Source organism: Cupressus sempervirens, chromosome 4 (genome assembly GCF_028749045.1).
Source record: "Cupressus sempervirens isolate cs-2001-9-10 chromosome 4, ASM2874904v1, whole genome shotgun sequence".
Classification (NCBI taxonomy): domain Eukaryota; kingdom Viridiplantae; phylum Streptophyta; class Pinopsida; order Cupressales; family Cupressaceae; genus Cupressus; species Cupressus sempervirens.
In genome coordinates, this window is record NC_143121.1 from 154,121,872 (window position 1) to 154,145,124 (window position 23,253).

The following is a 23,253-nucleotide window of genomic DNA, read 5'->3' on the forward strand; positions in this document are numbered from 1 at the left end:
GTGTTTGTTGAGTAGACATCAAAACATGTAATAATTTAAGATGATGTAATAACCCCGACTGGTTATAACTTTGACAAACACCAGGTACTTTTATAATTCAGTTGTTTGACATTTTGCCAAACACTTTGCAATCAAGCTCTGATACCATTGTAATAACTCCAACTGGTTATAACTTTGTCAAACACCAAATTCTTTTATAATTCAGTTGTTTGACATTTTGTCAAACACTTTGCAAGCAAGTTTTAATACCACTGTAATAACCCAATTGACTCAAACAATCAGTGCTGAAGAATTGAATTATTTTTTTTGTTTTCGAGGTTTGACAATTTTTGATACAGCAATATAGCAGCAAGCTAGAAGATTTTGCAATAATAATTTCAACCAAAATATTTAGATATTACATAGGGAATATACAGCTGAAAAATTCCAGATTTCAATATCAACTTACATATGGAGTATTTTCACAAAATACCAACAATCCAATTTGATAAAATATCAATGTTCCTTGGGGAAACATCCCCCCCAAAAAAGCCAGCGTTTCGGGGATGGGGACAGCCCCGTCCCAGGGACTTCATTGGGGACTTGCATCCATCCCCAATTTTTTAACACAAAAAAAAAATAAAAAAAAAATTAAAAATGTCACTTTTGCCATCCCCACCCATCCCCAAACTTGGCAAAAAATTTTGCCGTCTTGGAAACTCGTCCTGCTGTCCCCTACTGTCTCTGTCCCGGAAACTCGGGGGAACATAGTAATATATCACCTATTGTCTAAATCAACAATACCCAAGAAAAATTAGAAGTTACAATCCATGAACTTACAGGTAAGACATGCCTTGAAATCCTTTGAAATGAAGATTGACAACAATAAAGAATTCTTCGACAAGCAAATGCAACTGCAGATTTGGAAAATGCTGCTCCCAAAGTACAGATAGAAAATAACACCCAACAACAAATATAAATTGGCGTTGAACCAACTCCAAATTAACCAGCACACAATTTGATTTAACAATTCGAGTGAATCCCTTCACAAATTCTAGATCAACCTCCGGCAGCAAGAAAAATTAAACTTTGCCTTAGCAGCAGTTAATACAGTAGGAGAAATGACAAATCGTATACCTCAACACAATTTGCCAAGCAATCTCAGAATTGAATTTACAATACTTCAGCTGTAGATCTCAAACCCTTATACTTTAGCGAGGGCACAAAATTTTAGAACTTTAGAAGTGTCACAAAGACAAGAAGAGAAAAATAAATACAATCAGATGCTTTTCTCATCAAATGTTCTCATATTTATAATCTCCAAATGGCACTAGTTTACCAAAAGAACTCCACTTACATAACATTAAAATATAATAAAGTGCCATTAGTATAATTTATTAATTACTTTTGGCCCAAAAAATGACCTTTTCCACCATAACTTAATACTTTGACATGCAAGGCCACTGTTTCTTGTTCCCACAATTTAAAACTTTTCATCCCGGTTTCAATGAGCTATGATGCTGACGAACCAACAAGACTAATAAAAATAGCAACCTCAACGTATTTAGATTAATAATAAAAATTCACTCGTCTTTCCAAAACAAATGAAGAGGCATCAGAATCAAAATTTGACAACACCAAAGTGATTTTGATGATGAAAGAAGATGAATCAACTTGATGGGGTTACTATAAATAGATGCTCCCTCAAGATTCTTGGAGCCCAAACTGGAAGCCTGAAATAAAAATTGAGAGCATCACACAGCTCCTCTAACTCAATTGAGCTCGTCAAAACCAACAGATTGACTTACTATAAATAATAAATCTCAAACGGAACCAAAACACACCGTAGGCTACTGGAAAGCCTATAACTAGAAAACTAAGACCCTCAAATCTCACTGTCAACTCATGAGGTTCGCAATGGTGAACTGACCAAGCCCACTGCAGGAACTTGCAAAAAATAGGGACATTACAGATGAGCTTACATTGTGACAATTTTTTTGCTTGTCTAAATAGCATTTGCAGCATGCATCTGTTTTGCATAGTATTGAATTAATTTCATAGGCGACGTTGAACATTACAAAATACCCCATATTCATAGCTATGAAAATAAGCACAAGACAATAGGCTCCTCAATTAACTTACATAAACAATTACTAATGCAGTCTCTTACAATGAATTAATTTCATAGGCGGTATTCACCATTACAAAATACCCCATATTCATAGCTAGGCAAGTAAATGCAAAGATAGTAAGCTCGTCAAGTAATTTCCATAAACAAGAGCTGATGCAGTCTCCTTCAATATTCTAACAATTTTAACATTCTAAATCATGTACACTACATGATTATCATTTGATTGGCAGTCTGTAGCTGAAAGAATTAAATGCCATTGCATACAAGGTTTGAGGAGCACAGGCAAAGTGCATTCCTGTTGCCAATGGAACAAACATATCTTATATGGTTCTAATTGATCTCATTGAAGTGTATGTGTAACTAGCTACTGCAACTGTCTAATAAACTAGAAGTGATGCTGAATACAAGGTGCACATAGACATGTTTTAGGGTGCAATGTTGGTTGGTATCTTTAATTTTACATTCTTCACTTGTCTCGTGTCATTCTGTTAAGAATGGTCAAGCTTAATTAAACAAAACTTTCATATAGTTAAGAATGGTCAATCTTAATTAAAGCAACACTTTCATATAGTTAGTTTACCTCCGTATAATTAATTGACTGAAACTCCCAGTAAATAAACAATTCAGTTCCGTTTTTGATTCTACAAGCATTGTAGTTTCTCTCTTTCAGAACAACAAAAAACAGTCTGGAAGTTAGAACCTTTTTTTAAATATAAAGGGGAAGACTTGTCCTTGAGCACCTCTATCATGATAAATCGACTTATTGAACAAAAGAGATGAAGACTCCTTAAATAGATTTACGAAACGTGGCACCAAGAAGAGCAGAAAGCCACAACCCAGATATTGAAAGAAAATGGTTTGATGTTGCCAAAATGTGGGCCGACACAAATCTCCCCGACAAATAACGCATTTAAAACCCTAGTCATCACATGCAGCACATAAAGAGAAAACAAGACACAAAAATAAGATTGTAAAATCTTCTAACATGATGTATGAGGAATGTGTGGTGGTAAAGTAGAAAAGGAGTACATTTTAGTGCAAAGCATTTACTTCTCCAAGACAATAACATTCTATGGTGAGAGATATTTTGTTCTTTTCATTGATGATTTCACTAGGATGATGTGGGTTCCTTTCTTAAGGGATAAATCAGACGCATTGGATAAATTCAAGAACTTTAAGGCAAAAGTTGAGGATAAATCAGGATTAAAGATAGAATGTTTAAGGTCTTAAAGGGGTGGAGAATTTACATCTAATTTGTTCAATGTATATTGGGAGGATAATGGAATTCCTAGACAAAAGTCAGCCCCTTAAATACCACAACAGAGTGGAATAGCGAAGAGAAGAAATAGAACAATTTGTGAGGCAGCAAGAGTGATGTTACTTGGTAAAGTGGCACATGTACATTGGAGAGAAATAGAAAATACAATAATACACCATGAATAAAGTTTAGATTAGACAAGGAACATATAAAACACCTTATGAACGTTGGTTTGGTCATACCTCTGCTGTTAGGTATTTCAAAATTTCTGGAAGTAAATGCTATAAATATAAAAAAGAGATAATGAAATAGGGAAGCTTGATCGTAGAAGTGAAGGTATATTTCTTGGATATTCTACTAAAAGTAAGACTTACAAATCCTATAATTTAAGGCTAAAGAAGATTGTTGAAAGTGCAAATGTAAGAATTGATGAAAGATTTCAGGTACAAGAGAGAACTTCTTGAGTATGATTCATATGATGATACAAATCAAGCAAGCACAAGTCAGAGATCAGTTCAAAATAAGAATACTGAACATGAACTATACTTTGAGATTGATAATGGAATTCATGTTGAACTTGATGAACCTAGAGAAGAACAAAGAACACCAATATATGTTTTTTAAAAATCATCCTGATGATCAGATTACTAGAAATGCAAGTAGTCGAGTAATTACAAGAGGAAGAATGAGAAATGAGACTTGTTTGATTTCTTTCGGAACTAGACATCCTGCTGGCCCATGCGGCCCGGTAGCCTACAAAATGGTAGGGCACTTGGTTATCGGGAATATACTTATCAAGAGGTGGTAGATTAGCGCTTGGTAGTGCTTGCAGATGCAGGGCTTCTGGTGCTGCCTATGAATAGTAAGGGGCCTACCGGGGGCCCTTTAGAATATGGGGGGGGGGGGGGTTTGATTTCACAAATTGAACCTAAGAATACTAATGAAGTATGTAAAGATGAATCATGGATCAATGTTATGAAGAAAGAACTTGCACGTTGAAAACAACAATACATGGAATTAGTTCCTAAGCCTAAAGACAAGAATGTTATAGAAATAAAATGTGTATTGACTCATTGAGAAATAAAATGAATGAGTAAGGAGAAGTGGTAAGTGACAAAGTAAAACTGGTATGTAAATGTTATTTACGACAAGAAGGTATTAAGTATGAAGAAATCTTTGCCCTTGTAGCAAGATTAGAAGTAGTTGGATTATTTTTGGCATATGCATCTAACAAGAATTTTAAAGTGTATTAGATGGATGCCAAGTCAACTTTCTTGAATGGAGGACTAGAAGAAGAAGTATACATTGAGTAGCTTGATTGATTTCCATTGATAGAACAAGAAGATATGGTATTTAAGTTAAAGAAAACCATGTATGGATTGAAGCAAGCACCTACTTGGTTTGCAAGGTTAGATAAACACCTGGTAAACATGGGATTCAAAAAGGGAAATGTAGACAATAATCTTTACCTCAGAGTTAATTCAGATGGACTACTGATTAAAAAGTGTTTGTGGATGACATCATTTTTGGAGGCAATGATGAGGTAAGTAATAAATTCTATTGATAAAATGAAAGGTGAATTTGAGATATCTATGATAGGTGAGATGAAGTACTTTTTGGGATTGCAAATAACTAAAACAAATGATGGTATCTTTATAGCTCAAACCAAGTACCTTAAGGATTTGTTAGTAAGATTTGGATGGAAAATTGCAAACTAGTTGGAACACCTATGGTTACATGATGTAAGTTGACTAATAATGATGATTTCCCTAGTACTGTAAAGACAATATATAGATCCATAATTGGGGGTTTACGACATTTGAATCAAACTAGGCATGACATAGTTAGTGCAGTTTGTATTGTGGCGAGGTATCAAGCAAATTCTAAGGAATCACATCTAGCAACAGTAAGAAGAACACTCAGATACTTGAAGGGAGCTTTGGAATTTGGTTTATGGTATAATAGATCAAATAAATTCACATTATATTGATGTTGTGGGCAAGAAATGTTGACGATAAAATAAGTTCTAGTGGAGGAGCATTTTTTGTTGAAGGAAGGTTGTGTTGATGCGAGTTTTTGTACCACTACATAACATTTTAGCAATTGAATATCTGATACGGATCATCAAATACATAGTTCCTCTCTTGAAAAGTTAATGCTCATGGGATATGAGAATAACTCCAATGTTCCTTACACCTGTGGATACTCATTCAGTTTATCGATGTGATTTGCTGGTAATCACGTAGGCGGCCTTACACTAATTGTTGAGGATGACTTGGACTTTGGTGGGATGATGGAGATGGTGATTCGGTGTGAATGCTAGATGATGTTGGTAAGAAAGTGATGGTGGTGGAGGGTGAATGGTTCTTATGATTGGTATCTTTCTAACTCTCTTCTTCAAAATTCTAAGTCCTAAACTACTTGCTATCCTACTCCTACTCCTATGGATGGAAGATTAGCAAATGGATTGGGATCGAATCTAATGAAAGTTAACCAGCGGCTCCACCTCCATAGATGCAATGATTCAAAGGAAAATAAACTAGTTTACTATACAAGGCTTCTCAACAAGCCGCTAGGATGCTAGTGCTCTAGTATTGATCCCTATCAAACATCTACTAATGCTACCATGCAACTATCCATCTACTTTGCTCTTACTTAACAACATGAAATGCAACCAACTTTCACAATTTGAAAGGAAATTTTACTCTATTTGGTAGTAGAAACTATGCAATAATACCAAAGGCTCTTAATCACCATGCAAGTCACAACAATGAGAAAGAAATAGCGAATTTTGGCATTATCTTTGCAACAATTTTCTCTGACCATTACAAATGAGAGCAAATTGCCTTATATAGAGGCAAAAATGTATAACTGACAGTAGAGATAAAGAGGCAAAACTGACGATCCAGATTGAATCCTAGAAACCCTAATTAGGGTTGCGACCCCATCGGCTAATGAGAAGACGCCACTTCGTCAATGGACCAATGAAAAAAGTGGCAAAGTGGCAACCAATGAGAAGGCACCAAAATGGTGGCCAATTAGAATTAGACACTTGTCCTATCTTAGAAGAAAGAGGAATTGCCACTTGGGCTTACATCAAATGATTTTCTAATAAAACTCTCCCTTTTTCTTTCATTTTTTTAGCTAAGGCAATGAACTTAGCTAGTCCTTCGTTGACTTTTTCCATGGGAGGGCAAGGTGTATGCTTTATCTTGAGCTCAACTGATTTCATCACACTGCTTGCTGCCTGTAGTGTCTTCTCATGATCCTTCTCATACTCCTTTGCAAATTCGATAAATGCATTGAGGGAGGAAAGGGTGCCCAAATGTTTCTTTTTGATAGCAACCTTTCCTAACTCATCCAAACTTGATTCAAGTCTTGTCTCATTGATATCCTCTTCTCCGATGTCTTCAAAATCAAGCGCCATCCCAACGTCGCTCATCATGGCTGAAATGGAAGTGTCGACGCTTGGGCGGTGTTGTGCAACTGCCTTCTGTATCTCCTCAAGTGTTCTCATCTAGTAGTCAAGGCGACAAACCAAGACTCAACTGTACTCAATCCTCTTTCATCAACCAACTTGGCCCTTTCCAAATATGCCTCGGGTAGCCCAATCCTGCTTTAGATGTGTGAAATAGGCATCCTGGTTATCCTGAAATGATTTGGCTGCTTGATCCATATGCTCTTGTACTGGGGAATGTTAAATGCTTCTCTAATCGCTTGTCCGCCAATATTGGCCAACACCCTCTTCCCTTCATCAAAAATGATGGATTTACTGATCAGATCAAACCTGGATGCGCATTCCATAACCAACTCTGGACAGGGCAATGTAGGAGGAAAAGCTGCTGCGTGTACAATTCTGCTCCTGTATATCTTCTTTGCCAAGGGGGATTGTCCTACCTTTAGTCTGTCCTTTATCTGTAGCATATTTATTGTACTGACGTTGGTATCGGTTACTCGCCTCATTTTTGAGAAGAAAGTTGTTTTGGGCATCATATCCTCTTTGTCTTTCTTAGTGTTTGTTCTCTTAGGGTTCTTGCTTGCACTAACCTCTACCATCCTAGTGAAGTGGTGGATGATGAATGCAAGAAGAACCAAGGGAGACAATATCTAGACAAGAACGAAAGAGAGAAATCAGCTTAAGGACCCCTTTCAACTCTAAATGATTTGAAGTTACCCTTTATCAATAGCCGGGTCTTTTCTTGGATTTTAGGATCAGACTTCGAGAATTTCAAACCCCTTGCAAATCTTGAGGCCCTTAGCTGGAAAAAATCAGAATTTAGTGCTCTCGGAATTGTCCACCACTTGCCCGAAAAATCAGATCTTTGATCATAATAATCTCCTCCAAATAAAATTGCCCAAACTTGGGCAGAAATCGCAGCTCCTTGGCAAAGATCAGAATTTGCAAAAATCGCCTAGTGAAGAGAAGTTTCAGATCTGCCCTAGAGAAGCCGCCATGCATAAGAATTTTGCCCTAGAAAAATCGCCAAAATGAAGGTGCTTAAATACTGGATCTTGCTGCCTCTGAATACTGGAAATTGCCAAGAAAAGGTGCAGATCTGCTCTCTAAAAAATCGCCAAAAATTGGGAAGCAGCTCCAAACTATCTTTAAAAATTTGTCAACAGCATGCGAATCTGCCCTAGCTGAAAAAAAATTGCCCAAGAGGATGCCAATCTGCCTTAGGAAAATCGCTCAAAGAGGAGAAAATCTGCCCTTAGCAAAATCGCCTAAGCACCAAAGAGGAGGAGTGAGGAATGAAGAAATAAAGGGGAAGAGCTTCCTCTTATACCCCACTTGCCTCTCCCTTCCTAGCTGGCCGATTGGGACCCTGGGAGCAAAAATAAATTAATTAGAATACCAAAACTGGCCCCCAATTAAATATTTAGCCAAAAATTAACTTTGCCAAGATGAAATTTATTTTTAAAAATTGTCAATTAGACCAAAATTGCAAAAAGAAAGTAAATAATGCCTTGGGGATGCTAAATGTTTCCATTTAATGATAATTTAGCAATTAATATGTCATTAAAATTGGATTTTGGCTTGCCAAAAGCCATTTTTTAATATTAAATTACCAATTTCATTAAAGGCTTAAAATTTTCAAGACAATTTTAATCCATTTAAAGCCAATTTTTTGCAATTCAATTCAAATCGATTTTGCTAAGCAATTTTAGTTTTTTGACGAAAATAAAATCATCTCTAGAGTCTAAAATCAATTTTGCAATTTGATTTCATTTTCACAGAAGAATTTTTATTTTTCTCACCAAAGAAATTCAAGATTTTCCAAAAAAATACAAATCTAACAAAATTTCATTTTTTGAATATTATTCAAATTTACACAGTTACATCCAAATTTTCAAAAGAAATCATCTAAGTACAAATTTTACAATTTTATCTTGCCAAGTGTTGTTCTTTGAAATTTCTCTGGCCTAAAGATGAAATTGGTTGTTTTGGAAAATCAAGCTGAAACCGGGTGAAAATAAACCTAGCTCTATTTGGCCTTAAAGGTGTCCAAGACTTAAAAATATTCAAAAAAAATCGAATCTAATTTTGGACAACTCAAAATTTTTTGCGAAAGCTATTAAAAAAAGGGGGTCCCCAAAGTTCTGGGACGATGGTGTGAGAACCTCACAACAGGTTGGTCTCATGGACGAGAAAGAAATGAGATTGAATAAGTTAATATGGGTGAAATAGATGCTAAAGGATATTGGTATAACATTCTCTAAACCTATCATCATGGATTGTGATAATACAAGTACAATTAACATGTCTAAGAATCTAGTTTTACACTTAAAGACTAAGTATATTGCTATTAAGTATCATTTTTTGAGATTGAAAGTCATTGCGAAGGAAATCATATTGGAATACGTGAGCACAAAAGACAAGGTAGCATATATATTCACTAAACCTTTGGCTATTACTGCATCTTAATGAGTACTTGACCATTTCTTGTGCTTGGAATATAATGAAAAGTTATTAATTAAGTCTTAATTAATTAACTTAAAAGCCTAAGTCAAGTATTAATTACAAAGGTACATGGAGGTATTATATTTTAAAAGTTTGAGCATGCAAGCAAAAACATAGTCATTTAAGTGAAAAGTGTGTGAATGAAGCCACTAGCCATTTAGTTTGAGAGAGAAGCTTTTTTGGCTTCATTTATTATAAAAGAAAACTTCAACAGCTGGATCGATTCATTCTATGGTTTTGATATGTGTCCAAGGGTTTTGGTGAATTCTGAAGCTGAAAGAATTGGTAATTCCTCCAGCCTTCGCACTTTGAGTTGGTAATCATTTTTACTAATGAATTGTACTTTATTAGTGCTGTGATTTTGGACTGTATAGTTGGATTGATTCACAATGAAGGAGCAATGTTATTGCTGAAATCTGGTCTGAGAAGGCACAACTAGGAATTCTGGAAATTCAGAGGTATTAACAGTGTATTTTGGCAGCTGATTGCCAAAGTATAGAAACACAAGCATAGGAAATGCTGTGTTGCATTTATACCTAGTATTAGGCTATATCGCTACATTGTACTTTATATGCAATGATAATCTTAATTTTAAATAACATGTTTTATAAAATATAAAATATAGTATTTATTGTAACACAAATACATCTATATATTTATGCATGCTACTCATAAAAAGGTAGTCTAAAGTTTAAACTATTCAGATTGCATGGACTCAATCATAACTAAATCATATTTTGGCAGCTGATTGCCAAAGTATAGAAACACAAGCATAGGAAAGGCTGTGTTGCATTTATACCTAGTATTAGGCTATATCGCTACATTGTACTTTATATGCAATGATAATCTTAATTTTAAATAACATGTTTTATAAAATATAAAATATAGTATTTATTGTAACACAAATACATCTATATATTTATGCATGCTACTCATAAAAAGGTAGTCTAAAGTTTAAACTATTCAGATTGCATGGACTCAATCATAACTAAATTAAAATAGATCCTTCAATTAAAAAAAATAAGGCATGAGTGACAGGAAATATTGAAGTGATTTGTGAGAAACATGGTTGAGGCCTGTGGATCTGGATATGGACATTCATCAAAGCATAAAAGATAGAGGAGTTTCATTGGCTGTGGTACTTGGTTCTTCCGTGGTGGACATTAATGCAAAATGTAGCACAGGTTAGGCATAAGACTATAATTTCCCCATTTTGGCTAACTTGGAAAAGTCGAGAGTCGAGACTATTGGTTCTCAAAATCTCAAATTGGAAATCCAAGAGCTTTACCAATTCTTCGATAGGATTCCTCAATCAGTTCTTGCCAACAAACGAAAATAATACAAATTTCCCTGCACTTCAGGTTCGCTACACCTAGGCCAGTAAACCTTCACCTCAAACCTGACCACTTGGTTCAAAGCTTTTCCATAGCGAATTTAAACTTTGTGAGTTATAAGCGGGCAAAATCTTTAAACTTTGTTCAATATAAAACTATATGAATGCTTTGACATGATTGAATGTTTTATATAATAACTGAGCTGATGCTTTTAAGGAGGAAATACATAGATTACTGACTTCCATTTTAATTCCAATAATTATACTTAAATGATTTCAAAAGATCAGTGCCTTTGCTTACCCGGGCAGCAGGGTCAACCGCAATAAAGATTGTTATTTACAACTTTAGGAGACAAAACTTATTTAAAATATCATCAATTATCACTATACTCCAAATGCAGAAGATAATTCTTCTATGCAATTCAATGTTAGTCTAAAAGGAATTGAACTTGTCTAGTGGGAAACCCGATTGGACAGAGATGAGGAAACACTTATATATTTCATGCCTATCCTTGATAATCAAACAAAGAATGCTATGCAAAATCCAATGCATAAGCTTTGTCAGAATAATTCAATAATCTTCTTACTGATCATAAAGAAGTAATCCAAATTGTAATTTACATTTTTATGCCTAAAATGAATATAAACAAAAAAAGGCTTTTTATTCATCATTAAAATATAATGTTTAATTTTAAATTACAAGTCATCCTTTATAATCCTTGTTCCTCCTTACAAACTCTAAATATCTCTTATAATGCTTCTCTTTCGAATATATCTTCAAAATACCGATGTCTATATGCAAATAATAGACGCTCAATTTATATGTGTTCTTTCCAATTAAAAACTTGTGTCTATTCATAACAAAGGACACATCTCCTTATTGCATCACTTTATTATCAAACAAATCAATCTCCAAATTATTAAAGTTCCTAAAATGTTACCGCTGGAAGTATCAATTGATAACTATAATCTTTTTGGTATCATATATGATGATTATAGTTTGCTAAATTTATTTTTAACATATTCTCCGAATGTGTGACAACACATTTGAAGCATTATCTCCAGACCTCTTATGAACTTCATTTCAACTTGTGCGCAAGCCATTGAAAATTTGACACTGAAAAAGAATGTTAGGAAAAACGAGATAGAAATAACAATTACATACAAATATGACCAATATCTGAAAAATAATAAATCGCACAGAAGAGAACACAAGACACAAAGATTGATCGTGGTTTACTTAATTCCTGGGCAATGTCCACCAATAGCGAGTCCAATATTTTTATTATCCAGTGATTACGACCTGATTACAATTTGTAATCCCTTACAGCTCAATACTGCCGCAAAAAGCTACAACCTTATCATACATCATAAAATCCCTAACCCTAAGGGTTTTTATGCGAGATTTTGCCGCTTACAAATTCAGGGCTAGAATAAGCCGACCAATAGAAAAATATAACTCTCGGCGCCTTTTGCAATATTAAGTTCATTTTTGGCAGCTGACCCCAAGACCCCGCAGGGGGCGTTGCCCATTGACCCTGTCTAGGGCGTTGCCCTAGGAACCTACAAGGGGGGTTGCTCGTTGACCCCTAGAGCTTGGGGACGCTACTGCCAAACCCCTGTTGTAAAATCTAGGGGGAAACCACGCTAAACTAAGTAGGGAAAAATTAACCTCTGAGTCTGATTAGGCTCCACATCACAACAAAGAATTCCGAGTTCCCTTCGAAGAGGCACAATGAGTGATTATTAAACCTGAATTACTGATTGCCAGAAACATTAACTAGCCAAACAAATGACATGAAGCCTTGCAAATTTTAATGACAATTGGCATAATTGGACTGTTCCCATTTGTGCTATGCTGGAACTCTGAATTTTTCAATCACATTCCAGTTTTAAATTCCAAGCAATAATGTTGTCGTTTAGTTCATTTACTCAGCACACACACACACAACAGATTCTTGGTACATATGAGAAGGAAGTCCTTATTTTGAGCCTTTTGTGTTGCAAGAAAGTGGTAGATATTTCTGAAGGTGGAGTAGGTGATGTCTAAGGTGCAGAATTTTCTGTTAGCTTTTGACAAATATTTTGTTATGGACTTTTATCAATAACTTACAAATGAAAATATTTGGGAAATTAGTGCAGTTGCACGCTAGTTTTCCTCCATTTGTAAATAAGGCTTGTTTCATGTAGTCCTTTAACAACTTGCACAATGCATTTCCCGTTGATCATTTTGGGCCACATTCACTGTTTCTTCAGCTTTAGATGCACAAACCTATTTTTGTTTGCTAAGAAATACATAACAACATGCATTCAACAATCATAAAATTGCAATGGAAGACATAAACAAACCAACCAAAGATCTCTAAGCATTCACCACTTACCAATGCGTGCATTTCAATCTAAGTGAATTGACCATACAATGTTCATTTTATTAATCATGCTAACATTTGATACAATATTCATCTTAAAACCCAAGCACAAGTTCCTAAGTGATTAAGCCATACAGGTTCATTTTTTGGTTTAAAACATAAAGGAACATGAAAGAATCCAAAAACGACACTGAAACACTCCAAACACGATCTATACCGAAATGGGAAGATTCATCTCCCAAAAAAGTACTCAAAAAACTAGGTCGCATCCTCCAACAAGTTGGGAAATGCCCGCTGTTTGAGCAACGTTATTTTTCTATCAACATGGTACAATAGAGTTCCAGAAGCCCTGCAGTAATTTGGAAAGTAGCCATGTGATACTCATATGATAAAACCTTTTGCTGACTACTATGGCCTCATGTGTCACACCATAAAACTCCAAGAGCCGTGAAATACACCTCCCAAAGTCATGCGATGAAACATAGGCCCATTGTTTCATCGTACGACTTGTTGACTATACCTATTATGACCAAACATCTAGAACTGATATCTAATCTAATCAAATGCATCAAATAAACCTCCACACCAAGGAATACCAAATACACACATCTCGAGGAATAGACACTTGATAGCATCAATATAAGTCAAAAAACATCTAATATCCTATCCTACCAAGTACATCTCTAATCCATAGCAATGATATACAACTATCACTAAACACATAAGCATCAAGTAAGGTATAAACCACAAGTGACATACTCCGGAATAACATCTAAGAATCCAAGTGAGCATCAAGCTCCAATATTGAAGCTTGAAGAAGACTATCCTTTTAATCCGATCCCTTGTAGTGATATAGGTAGCAAGGCCTCCAAATCACGTGGAACCCTTAGTCTTGCCTTCCCATGCTCATGGAGATAGCAACCCGACCACTGTCACATAAGGCAAAGCAAGCAAGGCTTATACACATGCCAATCAGTGCAAGATGACAACTCAATGATCATGAAGACAATGCAACACAATAGGTCACTAGCAAGACACACTATAGGATAACTATTTAGGGACTCTAGTGGAGTGTAATTCGCTTGGCATTGACAAGCCCAATATGTATATGACATGACTCAACTCCTTCGGAAGGCCTCATATTTGGCATGGCTCAATTCCAACAAAGGCCTCATACCATTCCCTCGAACCAATTTGCGTAGAAGACTGGAGATGTACAGACACCACACCCTTGTTGACTCCCTTGGGACGCTCGTAGACGTACATGTGTTTATTAATCTTATCCTTAAGTTTTTCCCATTAGTTTTATTTTGGTTATCACTTGATAGAACCTTGTAATGTTACCTTGTTGGCCACTTTTGGGCCAGCTTACATGAGAGAAGCCACTCTACACATCTACCCTACATACCCATGCTCGCCACATGATGAGTGCCCGTAGTCAGTGCAAATTCCCAACCCAATCCCCCGATGGAGCTAGAATTACCAAAATTTTAAGCCCCCATTTATGCATCCTTTTTGATGTTCTTATCATGCATCTTATTTTATAGATTAGATTTAATATATGATTCCCATATCTTTGAGTTATGTTTTCGTCATGTGTATGCCTTAAATATTATTTGAAATATTACATTTCATGAGATAATCTTACTGTCCATACTATTTTAACATTTAAATAACTCAATTTGATTTGCCTACTTGCAAATACCATAACTTCATTTTTAAAATTCTAAGTAATCGATAAATGTGGATCCGATGCAGAACTCACTGAGTATACAACAAAGGCATGGAACTTTGAGTTTTCAAAATATAGGCGGAAAGGAATTTTGAGACAAAATGCTGATTACACCCAGAAGTGATGAAGAGTAAGAAGATAGACATATGATGACATGTTTGTTGTAGAAGTATGTGTTAGTAATATCAAAATTACATAATACTAAGCAGCAATTTATCAAGACGATGATAATTTTTTTGAGGCCCGATAAAATATTAACAACGGTGGTCATGCAAAAGGAAGCCAACACTTTCATGGCGTGAGTTATCAACAAGGAGCACATACACCTATGCTCGATGAATAAGGAATTTTCAATGACAATGGAAGCTTACGTCAATTACTATCAAAACATGTAATGTACCAGATGACAGAAGATTGCCTAGTCTTTCTTGTAGAGAAAGCTGTTGGTAATGCTTTCTACAGTTTCCCTTATATGTTCCCAGAGCAAAGATATGAATTGCATCAATTTGTTATGTCCTCGCACCAATACAAATCTAGGGTAACATGCAGAATGTTGACTGAAATCTCACGTCAAACACGAACATCTGAGACGGACAAAATTAATGATATCATGCATAGCTTATTATGTCATCCATTAAGACTAAGACGTAAATGTTGAGCAGCAAATAATATACAAAGGTATTTGAAATATATAGAACAAAATGGAGATGTCTTGAAGTGAGAGGTAAACCGCATAACTGAATAAGATCAAATCGCTATGGATTCATAAGAGCGAAATCTGAAAATAAGAATAGCATTGGGAAGAAGCCTCGCCCAAAGAGGGTATCACTAACATCATCATGTAGATATGATCAAATTAAATAGTAACACATCTAACATCTAGCAACTATGATATGAGTAATGAAAAATATATTCAGTCATCAAAGCATCTGACTATAGAAATACATATTAACAATCCATCAAAGTATCTTAGGTCAAAATAAACCATGGAACAAAATGCAAACATAGGAGGCACTACTTCCTCCCCCACTAGGCATAGGCTTACTCTTGGAGGATTGCAGGAATATAAGGGTACAAGTGTGACACCCTCCCAAGTGGCTGAAGCCTCATCATTCAGGTCTTGGTTGACCCTTACCTGCTCTATGTCCAGACCTCTGAGGGTCAACCTTCGATGCTGAAGAATGCCAATGGGCTCCAAAGAAAGCTGCCTATCCTCCACATATAAAAGCATCTCAATCAAGTACATGGGTCACATTGAGAATATATTGTCTCAAAACAGAAACATGGAAAACATCATGGATGCATGATAGGCTTGGTCGCAACGCCAAGCGATAAGCAACATGACCAATCCGCTCTAGGATGTCAAAAGGGCCAATAGAACGCGGTGCTAACTTTAGAGCCTTTCCAAGAAAAAATGGGGTTTATCCACAAAAAAACTCTAAAAAACACTTGGTTACTAACAAAAAATTGACGATCTAGCCTATGGGCATTTGCGTACATCTTCTGCCGTTCCTAGGCGGTAACCAATTCCTGTCTAATACGAATAACATGCTACTTCATATCTGGAAGCATCTTAGGCCTTGAAATTACTTGGGTTCTAATCGATCCCCAACTCAAAGGGGTACGACAGGGTCTACTGTACAAGGCTTGAAAAAAGTGACATGCCAAGAGAACTATGGTATCCATTGTTATATGCAAACTCAGCAAAGTACAAGTAGAACTCCCACTTTGCCTGTCAATCCAATTCATCAATGCGAAGCATGTCCTCAAGAACCTTGCTCATCCGCTTAGTCTATCCATCTGTCTCTAGGTGATAAGCCTAACTAAAATTGAGTTGCACGCTCAAAGCATGCTGAAGAGATGTCCAGAGTGTCGAAGTAAACACTGAATCTCTATCGAAATTTGATCCTAAGAGGGATCCTATGCAACCAAACAATATCCTTCAACAACACATCAACTATTGTAGCAATTGTGTATGATTCTCTCATGGCTGAAAGGTTAGCTACCTTGAACAATTTGTCCATCATTAACATAATAGCATCATGACGATGAGATGACATAGGCAAAAGTTGTGATAAAATCAATACATGTTGTATCCCACTTCCACTTAGGATTGAAATATGGCTACAAAAGCCTTGCAAGATGTTGATGCTTTGCCTTCACCCTCTAGCGCTCAAGGCATCAAGCGATATGTGGACTCATCCCCTACCCAAAAGTACAATTGTTTGAGGTTTTCATATATCTTCTTGACCCCAAGATGCATGGAATTCGGTGCACAATATGCCTCTGACAAAACCAAAGAATGAAGATCCGCTGACACTAGCACATGAATGCGCTCCAAGAGCCACAACAGTGTATTGGACAACAAAGAATAACCTGAGAATCGCCCATCAAGGGTACGTTTGGACTCAATCTATGTTCTAACCTCCCCATACCAAGTGTCACTGGGCAAAGCTTCCAAGATATGGCTACGCAAAACCACTCCTAATGACTAAATAGATATCTCATGTCTTCTACGCAAGGCATTTCTGTCAATACTCTCCTTTCCCTCGATGTAGTGAACATCAAAATCATACTCACACGAGAACTCCATCCAATGATGCCATGGTGCATTTAAGTTTAGCTGAGTAAAAATATATTGCAAGCTATGGTGATCACTATAAAGTTCAAACTCGTGACCCAAAAGGAAATTGTCTCCAACACACAAGCACATGCACAACCACTGCTAACTCCAAATCATGAGTGGGGTAATTCAGCTCGTGGTCCTTGAGCTTCCTGGACCACAAATGTAATTACTTGACCATTTTGCATCAACACTGCCCCACACCCTCTAATGAAGCATCCATGCACACCGTGAACTCACTTACAGGATTAGGCACTGCAAGGACAAACATACTGGACAATAGCTCCTTAAGAGCCTCAAACATCAACTCACACTGCTTAGTCCAAAGGTACTTCTTCCCTTTCCTCTGAAGGGAAGTGATAGGATGAGCCACTCGAGAGATATCCTTCATGAATGGATGATAGTATCTTGCTAATCACATGAAGATGTGAACGTTGGGAACACTAGTGGGTGTTGGCCAGTCCATGATAGCTTGAAATTTAGCAGAACCTACTATAATACCATCACCCGTAATGATTGGGACTACAATACCACCACTCGTAATGACGTACCCCAAATACTTCACCTCACATTGAAGGAACTCACACTCACCCTAATTTTCATACAATTAATGGTCACGTAAGCATTGCAATACCTAGTGCAATGGACCTTATTCTCTATAGTCTCAGATTAGATCAGTATGTTATCCAAAAACACAAGGACAAACTGATCTAGGTATGTGAGATACACCTCGTTTATCAAAATCATGAACACCAATGTCGCATCTATCAACCCAAAGGCTACTATTATGAACTCATAATGCCTATAGCGTGTATGAAAAGGTGTCCAATGAATAGTAGCCTCATGGATTTGAAGCTGATGGTATTCCGACTTAAGATCAATCTTTGAGAACACTCTTGCTCTCTTATCTGATTGAACAATTCATCTATCATCAGCAAGGGATATTGGTTCTTCAACGTCACCTTAATCAACTACTGATAGTCAATGCAAAAATGCAATGATCCATCATTCTTCTTTATGAAGATAACTGGTGCATCCCATGGGGATACACTAGGATGAATATGGTCCTTGGCCAACAACTCCTCTAGCTGTAATCAAAGCTCACTCAAGATCAATCTTTGAGAATACTCTCGCTCCCTTCATCTGATCAAACAAGTCATCAATAATCACCATGGGATATTGGTTCTTCAACTTAACTTATTCAACTACTGGTAGTCACTGCATAAACACAATGATGCATCATTCTTTACGAAGATGACTTGGGCACCCCATTGGGATACACTAGGAGGAATATGGCCCTTGGTCAATAACTCCTCTAGCTGCAATCGAAGCTCACTCAATTCTTGAGTAGTCATGCTGTAAGGTGCTCGAGAAATAGGCCTGCTCCCAAGATGAGATCAATACGGAAATTAGTGTCGCATTGTGGCAACACATCGGGTATCTCATCTTGGAACACATTATCATACTGATGTAGTGGGTCGTTGTTAAGTGACGCCTCTTGACTCTCAACCTCATTAAGGTCATTGATAGAGCCTGCAAACATCTGACATCCATGCCTCACGCTCTACTTCAACTTCTACAAGCTCTACTTGTCCACCTGAGTTATTGTCTACTGTACAAGGTAAACAGATAGTTATTGCATTCAGAGACTAGAATATGACATAGAACAAGATAGTACTTTATTCATATAAGCAGGATACAAAATCACAAGTACAATAATGATGATCCATAGTTCAATTGGACGATATACATATATATTCCGAAGGGGTGACTCAACCGTCACGCAACCTTTCAAATACTAACTAATACCGTTGGTTATGTTATACTTTGCCGATAACATCATCTCCCCTAAAAGAAAAGTCATCTCTGGATGACAAAATAGGGACAACTAAGTACATCTAAACAAGACTAAGAAGGGAGCGTCCCTAGTGGTGCGGGTGTAGTAGCCTTCAACTGTGCTCGTAACTTGTGCATCAGATGGGTCCAATGTTTAGATCGGCCTCAGCTTGCATCCGAATCTCCAAGGCTCTCTTCATCATCTCTGCTATATTCCTGAGCTCCACCTCTTTTGCATCCGACTCCACTTGTAGCCGACTGTTGGCTTGCTTCGCTTCCTCAAGTTGAGATAAGAATGTTGCTTTCTCCGATTCACTTTCTTGTTTAATTGCCTCCAACTGGGAAATGAGTACTGCTCGCTTTGACTCCAAAGCTGACTGCTACATAGTCAAACTGACTTCTACTTCCACTAATCGAGTAATTGTCTCCTCCTGAGGCCTCTTTGTTGCTACTTGATCTTCCCGACTCTTCTGTATAGCATATTATGCATCCTGATACAACTGTACTATCTCATGCGTAAGGTTCTCCACTCGGCTATCTAGAATGGGCTCTCTAACAATCCACTTCTGCCTCATCTCTGGAGTGTTTGTGTTAGGCCACCCTCTTGCCTCAAAGCATACTGTAAAGGCAACTAGGCAACTGACTCACATGGAGGATATAACCTGCTCCAATTCCTGCACCACTATATCCTGTGTGCGTGCCTGCACACAAATCACCACTTGGCGACCTCGAGTCATCGTGTCAGCCAAGTATGCCTCTACCTCCTCCCCCATGACTGTGGATGGGCCTAATGTGGGCTGCTCCTATGTGCCCATCGTTGTCTCAACTGCCCCTAACATCCTCTTAGCAGTGCTATTCGTCTGAGGTGGAGGTGGTAGCTTGATTGTACCAGTGGGGTGACTCTCCTCCTGTGGACCTATAGGATCCACCTCCTCGGACACTTCTCTCATAGGCGAGAGAATACTAGATGCCCCTGCCACTAGTCTGATGCTAAACCTGCAATTTAGATACGCACTCAATTGATGCCCACTCAAGTCTTGCGTTGTACTCACCCTACTAGTGCCCTCATTGGTGTCGAATAACACATCTATAGTGACCACAACATCTTAACCAATTACATCCAAATGAACTTGTCTTGTCCTCGAACTCTCAGGTACGTCCTCCTGCGTGAGTATCTCCATCACCTCTTTTGGTAAAGCTGTAGGTGGCGAGGGATGAGGCTCTGTCTGTAATGTAATTGTTGCCTTCAGAACAACTGTAGGCTCCAAGATCCCTATAGGAGCTGGCTGAGCTGCTACGGTAATGGGAATCATTACTATGGGCTATCTGAACTGTCCAAAACCAAAAATATATATACCTATAGGGGCCAAATGAGATGTCGCTGAGAGGGTAGGCCATGGGAATAGTAGCGGTGTCGCCGTGATTAATTTGACCTCCTTGTCATCCTCAATATCCTCTTCCTCTTTGTCCGTCTCATTGGTATCGTCAGATGACATCTCCTGTCGACCACTATCTATATTCCTGTGTTCTGAGCTTGTGTTTATCTCCCTCCTAGGTGACTCCTGATCGTGGCCTTTTGCTCGCATGGTGTGTCTAAATGCTTCCATTAGATGATGAGGGGCTCACCTAGAGCAAGTGGGCTAGGCTTGACCTCTAGTCTGTCAAGGGGGATAATCCGTGCCGTAGCATCAAGGAACAATCCAATGGCATAATGAGGCATATAAAATGTCCTATGTTGCAGCGTCATGAATTTGTACATGTGTTTTGCAAGTACTGCTGCCCAATTGTACACCTTCCGGTTCATGATCGCATCCATCATCACTACATGCGGAAAGGAAATGTCAGATGCGTGGCTCGATTCCGTGAGCTTGTGCTTAACCAAATCCATCAGGCATTGTCACTCTCCCTCCTTAATGTTGGATTTTTTTCAATCCTTTGCCTTTAGAAGTGTCCAATGCTTTTTTTTGGCTGAGATAGTTACCGCACACGAGCTCTATCAGACACGCCTTTGCCTCCCAACTTAATTTCTTTGGGTTGCCATCTATGCATGGCCGGGTATGCCAAATACCCTAGTGAAGTTTGCTACTCTGAAGCAAATTACCAAGTCCTGCCCTTGGTAGGAGAATGAGCTGGTTCAGGAAAACCTGTCATAAGTGTATAATGGTGCATAGAAAGTCCTCGTACTTGCCAATGCAGAAGACTGGCATTCAGATTGCCCATTCTACTTGTGCCTTTCTTATGCTATTCTTTACCGTGTGATTATGAGGTGTATCTTGCCACCATTTCTTGCACAACACATTCAAAGCTTCAAAAGGTATGTTTTGAGGCGTGAGATGAACTGTTGCAACTGCCTGTACTTGCGATTTGCCTTTCTTTTGGTTGGTGTTTGTGGCTCCTGCAATGCGGACGCCTAAAGGCAATGCCTTCACTTTTCTATTCATTCTCTTACTAGTAATTGGATCCTCTTCCAACTTCTTTTTCCAAGCTCTCTTCCCAGCCGACTCCATAATCCCTATTCTTATTCCCAAAATGGTTAGTTGAAACCATTAGGGTTGTAGGCTACTTTATTGCTTGGTGCGTATGACTCCAACAAATTGAGTGTTTAACAAATACATTGCCTTCTTTGCTCCTGCAAGCCCGTAGGGTACCTTCTTCTTGTGCAGCTAGTGAGAGAGACAACTTGTTCCTTATATCATACTCCTTATTCTCTCTTGCGCAGTTCGTACAGTATGCCTCTAGGGTGTTTCTGTATAATGTACTGTGTGGTGTGCGGTATCCTTCCGTTGGTTGACCGTACGCTCCATACAAGCTTCGATATTGTAATGTCGTATGTTCATAATGGGGTTCTAATTCCTTGTGGTAACTGTGTTCTTAAAGCCTATTCCTTTGATGTTGTTTGTACGGCCACACAAAATCTTGGGTTTGCACACTCTCACAAACATTGTACGGTTTATGATGTGTATCCTTGTCGTGCCATATAATCTCACAATCTATATGGGCTCCTGGGATGGTGAACAATGTGTCTCATTGGTCGTACGATGTAGTACGATGACTAGGTTTATATTCCTCCCTTAGTTGTACGGTGCATGCTTTCCCTTCTTCTGTCTTGTCTGCACAAAATATGGAGCATGCATTTGGAGTATGCGTTTCCTTTTGTTTTGGCTTGGCTCTATGGTGTCGTACTGTGCTTTGCCTTATGGTCGTACAATGACTTGTCTTTCCTTCTATTTTGGCTGTACGGTTTGACCTCTCAATTTGTGGCTTTCATATGTCTATACAGTGCTTTTTGGTGCTTGCGGCATGCTTTATAGATGAACGTACAGTTTGAATGCTTATGAACAGTGGCCTGGGGAGCAGTAAGGTTGTCTTTAGTACGTTACCTTCTTAATTTTATTCCTAAAGTAATCTTATTCTTAAAATACTCTGAATCTCTATTATCATATTCTATTTGAATCATTTGTTGGGCTGTCATTATCTCTCTAGGATTCAATCATTCCTCTCGTGGTAAATTTTTAATTTCAAGCCATTTACTAGGTCAGCCACTTCCTTTATGTCCAACGTCCATAGTTTGATTGCTTTGTTATCGCCAACTTCCCGGATCTTATATGGCTTGACCCATTGAATTTGTTTGGTTTTCTCTCATTATGCCCATTATTTTTCAGTACTAGTTGGCTTGGCATGAATTTGTTTAGTTTCATATGCTTGTCGTGCCAAACCTTGTGCCTAAATTGTGAAATCTTTGTAGCCCATTGTGCTTGTAGTCTCTGTTCGTCAAGCTTATTCAGGTTGTATAACCTCTCCCTGAGACTCCATATCTCCCAACTTGTTCTGAATTGCTATTCGTAAGCTTGGTACCATAAACTCTGTTGGTACTATAGTCTTTTGACCATACATTAACTAGAATGGAGTGTGTCCCATGGTGACCTTGTAGGAGGTAAGGTAAGCCCATAACGCTAATGGCAACTTTTCCTCCCAACCTTTGCCTTCAACACCGCAATATTTGTAGATCATTGAAACTAAGATTTTGTTT

General features: G+C 37.8%; 1 protein-coding gene across 1 annotated transcript in view; it reads left to right on the forward strand.

Moving 5' to 3' along the window:
• Positions 1–23,253, forward strand: part of LOC149560436 (lon protease homolog 1, mitochondrial-like) — a 185,453-nt gene that overhangs the window by 122,276 nt on the left and 39,924 nt on the right. The gene's annotated exons all lie outside the window — the stretch shown is intronic.